Below are 6,000 nucleotides of genomic sequence, written 5' to 3' on the forward strand. Positions count from 1 at the left end.
GATTTTTATATTTGTCGCAGTCATTAGGAAATTAGTTTTTGTACCAGTTCACGGAATGCTTTGTTGGCATCCATCGACTCCTGAACAAGCCTAAAAAGTTGATCCATTCGGGAATTAACATCCTGTAAGGCTTTTTCCAGCATCTTAAATTTATGATCAATTCCGTGTTCGTCCGGTATGTAAGTTGGGCGAGAAACGGTTGGTTTCTCCAAGCCGTTGTTCTTCAATCTCGTATTTTGACGAGCCATGTCAGCGTAAGAAAAGCCATTTTTAACTACTGACTCAGAAATAATTTGTGCCTCTGAATTTGTGAAGTTGTTGGTGCTGGGCCTTCCAGCCTGCCTTAGTCCGTCCTTAGGTAACCTAACAGCTGGTTTTAGTTTTTTGATTAGCTCAATTCTCACCTGACAGACTTTGTCGTTGGATGCATGATTTTGTCCACAGTTCGCACATATGTACTTCTCTGGTAGACCTGCCAGGCATAAGTTGGAGTTAGTTTGGTGATCCTGTGAACACTTGCCACAGACTGGATTTTTAAGGCCGTAATTTCGGGTGTGCCCAAAGTCTTGGCAATTAAAACATTGCACCAGATCCTTTCTCCGGTTGGCACGCTCTACAGTAACCCTGTGTCTTCCCACATGGGTTATTTTTAATGCATCAGACACATTTGGTGCTTGCCTAAGATTGACATAAAATAGATTTTGTCTAGTATTAGCATTGACTGCTTGCTCGTCAGATCCATCTTCAATTGGAATTTCTCGCCAATCAGGTCTCCTCGGGCAGTAAGTGTTGAGAACACAGAAACCCTTTTCAGAGAAAGCTCGCTCAATTAATTCTTTAGGAACAGAGGAGTGAATGTTTTTAAGGACCAGTCTAAATGGCTTGTCCTCCTTCAATTGGTGGTGCCAAAACTCACAATTCAATTCAGAGAGTGTTTTGACTACCATTCTGAATGTCATTGCGTCAGTTGTATATATCCTAGAGATGCCCGATCTAGATGTACGGATGTCGTAGTCTGATTCCACTATAACTGCATTGAGTGCTCTTTCCAACTTATCAATGCTGTTAATTTTGGGTACACAGATAGCTGGAGGTTTCGGGAAAACCCTTGTATGCGGAGTCTGTCCTTGCTGCATACGTGAGCTTGTGGTAGGGATATCATCATCTGCACAGGTGTCCATTGCCAGAACTTCCTCAGCCTCTTCTGCAAGGGCAGCAAAGCGGTTGCTGCTTACGGTGTTCACCCCAGACGTTTTAGTTGAGTTATTCATGACATTGATTGGTGTAATTTTGGATTTCTTGATTGTCTTTGATGCTTTGCCTGTATTAGCTTGTTTTCTGCTAAGAGAGACAAGTGGCATTTGAAACACACAACTTTTAGGAGGATGAGTTGGTATGTTAGGCATTTTCAGGGGCGACTCTAGTGAAGAACAAACACTAGTACTAGTTCGTGAACGCACTGTATTTGTTATAGTAGTATTCACAACGGACGTTGTGACTGTGCTAGTAACAAATGTGGCAGAGCTGGTCGTAACTGCGTATGAATTATTTAATTCAATAGGCGGCATGTTTAGATTTAAGGCTATGTCTCTTGCGATTATAGCGCGTATATCAGCTGGTGTCATACCAGCAACTTCTTTCATCCTTTCAGCATCAAATGACCTTACTAAGGGCTCTGAGCTAGATGACGTTTTCTTGTCCATTATTGATTAAACAAATTTTTCTATTACGAAAAATAAGTTAATCATCACAATTCATATTTGGTTGTTGTTCTTATTGCTTAGCTCAAGCCAGCAATGAGAGCGAGCGAGAGGTAAGCTCTAGCCCCTAGGGCAGAGAAGTAAAGTGCGTTTTGTACTCTGTTATCTGAGTTTAATTGCACCAATCAGCGGACACCGCGTGGGCGATGTCTAAAAATTTGATTTGTAAGCGATAAGAAGCGAGATAAGAACACCCACGAGATCACTTGTTGTTTAAAGAATAGCTAATCGACCGATCGCGACGAAAGCTGATAAGCGAATTTCATAGCCCTAAAATCGTTAAACTAAATTTACTGGCCATATTTATGGGCGATTTTTCATTGGAAACGATTCAGGGAATCCCTTGGCCAGTGCGACCGTATTTATTTGAAAATGCCATTTGAATATGGTGCCCGTGGCCTTTTCCTGCCATGTTCCGCTCTCTTTGCTCACGCCTTTCATTAAATTCAATTTAAAAAAGAAAATTTTTAGTGCCCTGCCATAAAAATAACAACCAACAACCGAAAAGAAGCCCGAGGAAAGAGCCAAAGAGCCAAAAAAAGGATCTACGGATGACGACAACGTATCGCGAAGGTCATCAATTACAGGAGGTCCGCCAGCCCCCGCCCCTTAACCCCTGTTCCCGTTAACACCCCACCACCCATCGCCAACCAAAAACAACAACAAGAAGAAGCAGTTGCAAATAACTTGGCTGAAGCCTCGCATTATCCGGCCATAAGCACAAGTAGGAAGCTGGTCCTTCAGACAGGATCCTTTTTATTATTCCTTTTTGTACCCTTCCAAAGGGTATAATTATCTCTGGATCGCTTGGCATTAGAAGGGAAATAATATACTCAGAAATGATATTTAAGATATTGTTAATAAGGTATTGTACTATAAATAGATCACTATATGCTTCAAGTGCCAATTAAATTGATTAAGTTATTGTCATAGGCATCGACTTTGTACCCATTTTTAGGGACAATCTAGTTTATACTTTGCCATTTATATATATTAACTATGTAATATTTATAGAAGTGTATCATGTTCGGAAGACAAATCCTGTTTTTCTCTTCAATTTTATTTTGGCTCATCGCTGGGGAAAAACAAAAATGAAATGGTCTGCAGATATTTCGAAAGCCATTGACACCCTTTCGGCGAGGCGTGGCCACCGAGGGGTTAAAGGCAATGCCTCAGCTTGGAGGCCTGCCTTTGAAAAGCTGAATGACCAAATAAATCATATCAAAGTGTCATATAAAAATCGTAATCAGATTTTGAAGCACACACACCCAGGGACAGAAAGGGAGGAACACAGACAAGAAATATGCTGCCAGGCTCCGCATACTCACACTTGTGCGCTTTCCGTAAGCCAACTCCATTAAAAGTGCTTATAAATAAGGTGCTTGAAAGCCAAGTGCACACACACTCACACACAAACACACTCCTTCGAGAGGGACATTCACACAGACAGGCACACAAAGGATATAGGTCTGGGGACCATAACCAGCAATCGCTGCACCCAATGCTGATATATCCCCAAAAATGGGCACCCAAAAAGAGGAGATGACAGCGTGACTGATTTTCATGGCAATCAGATCACGGAAGAATGCTGGTATTACGACAAATAATAATTTATTATCACTTTATAGTTTTATAAAAATTGTAAGTATATAAATAAATTATGGTTGTATTTAAAACCATATTTACGTGTATGCTTTTTGTATTTTAGAGACTGTTATCTGTTGTTCTGACTTTTCCTTCCACCGAAACCCAGAACGGTAATCTTGCAGCGTTACATAACCCATTCGCCCATCGCACAAAAGTTTTCGAGTGTGTAAATTGCAAAGGACTATTTGACAAACGTCGGTCAAAAGCACAGGACATGACAGAGTGCCAGGACACTGGGGGCAGGGGATCAAAGGCGATGACCGAAAGGACAACCTGCTCGGGATTTCGGTTTAGCACTCTGCAGGACCCTCTCCTTCGCCAGAGGGTTACCCTGCAGTTAATAAAAAATAATGTGCTTCAATGCGGTTTATTCAATTTTATGGTTGGGACTTTTCAAAAAGCCAGGCACACACATAAACACTCACTCACCCGCTCACACTCACACTCGCACTCACGCTCTCACATACAATGACTCTCGTCATCTCGTGCACTCAGAAAAATATCCAATTCTTCTGGAAGAAATGAATCATTATAGTGGTATTAGTCAAAATTAGTTTCAGTTAAGTCATAAACCATAAACTCAACGATTAATCAAGACTAAGCCCTTCATTCTTTTTAAGTAGTTGAATATAGAAATATTTAGTTACTGTATCATTTCATGTCCTTTTCAATATGTGATGAAAACTTTATAGTTATAGTATTATTAGGACCAAGAATTAATGACTGTGTAAAACCACGACCATCCATTCTCTCCTTTTCGGCATCTTTGGTTATATTAAAAAGAAAATCGCATTTTTGGCTGGGCGTGGCTGCTTTCCCCGCCCCCAATGTCCGTGCTTATAGTGGGCGAATCATATAAAACACACATAGATACTCACAGGCACACACACCACACAACAATAATGCGACGATGGACGTTGCCGCCTTTTTCTTTTTTGAATATTTATGAGTTTGCTTTTCAAATTATAGATGCAGAGCTGGCCAAGGTCGGGAGGTGAGAGGTGGCTTATAGTAAGGGATACGGCCATTTGCCCCGTGTAAGGACGACTTTGTGTGTGTGTGTGTGTGTGTGTGTGTAGGTGCGTGTCTGTGTAAGTAGAAATGTGTTCGTGGCTGGAGGGAATATCACTTTTCCAGCAATTTATCAAAATGAGCTCCGCGTCTATTTTATTTCCGGTTTATTGAAATGTAAGCGGGAATCGCCTGTAAAAGAAACTATTATCGATTTTGAGTGCTGCGTTAAACACATAACAACTATAAATTCTCTCGTTAATTGACAAATGACTTGCACAACGTATTATTCAATTACTATTATTACAAATTGAGTACAAATTGATTACTTTTTTATTAATTTGAATAATAACTATGTAGCATACTAATTTAAAATATATTTTAATTTTAAATAAAGGGATGATTAGCTTGTGCTACTGTAAATTAGGGACAATAATTTACATATGGGAAATCCCGATTTGGACACTGATGGTAAACGCTTTAACACTTTGGTATGCACCCTCCGACCCCGCAGCAAAACTTTATTTCCAATCGAACAGCAATAATTGCCTTCAATTACAATTATTTATTTGCACAGGGCACTGCCTTTCAAAGGACACCCCTCCATGGCGATCCTTAATTTTATGAAGCAGACCAAACCAGCCTCGTCTCATCCTAGATTGGCTTTGGTCATTGACCATTTCAATTGGGTATCGCTTTGATTCACATTTCATTTATGCATGACGACTGGTCTCCGTGCCAGACCACTGACCATCGTCTACTATTTTATTTTCCTCGCAATTTATTTATTTTATATGTATATGTATACGCGTGTTTTTTATGCGACCAGGCCCTCCCCATTCCGACCTGGTTTATTATGATTATCATGTTTTATTCAACAATTGATGCGCAAATTGGCAGTTGTCTGGATCATTTACAACTCCACACACACGCAAAAGGACGATACGGAGCTGTCAGGGGCCTATGTGAAGGGTCAAGTGATGCGGAGTGTTCGAGGAGAGTTCCCTGGGAATAGTGTTCCACAAATGCGAACTCTCAGGCGTATTACATTTAAAAATCGTTCATTAAAATGGTACTCACTTTGTAATTATAAATTATCTATGTACACTCTGAGAGAAATTTGAAATCCTTTATCTGGTAATTCACGAAATATTGCAGCTAAAACGCAATGGAAATGATATTCTTCAAAGGCCAAATTGAAGTTCTCTGCGAATTCCCAATCAAACTCGGAAAGTCAATCTGGGAACCGATCAGATTTATTCTGCAGCATTTAACACCCGGTCGCCGTTCGTCAGCTGCGTGGACCAGGGCGTATGATTAATTTGAAATACAAACAAACCGAAATGGCGAGAAAAGAGAATTGTAAACCGCATTCGAGGGGCGGATGCAGAGGCGGAGGTGGTTGCACAACCGGTCGTGGGCGTGGCAGAGCGTAAATTTGTAGAAAATGCTTGATTTCCGCGCACGTAATTAAGTCCATTTGTTACCACCCCCCACCATCCCAGCCCCATTAAATCTTCCTGTGCTGCCCGCAATTGCATTTGTCGGAGGGGGGAAGTAAGGGTTGGGGGGGAGGGTTTGG

The sequence above is a fragment of the Drosophila teissieri genome, chromosome 3L, assembly GCF_016746235.2.
Source record: "Drosophila teissieri strain GT53w chromosome 3L, Prin_Dtei_1.1, whole genome shotgun sequence".
NCBI classification, from domain to species: domain Eukaryota; kingdom Metazoa; phylum Arthropoda; class Insecta; order Diptera; family Drosophilidae; genus Drosophila; species Drosophila teissieri.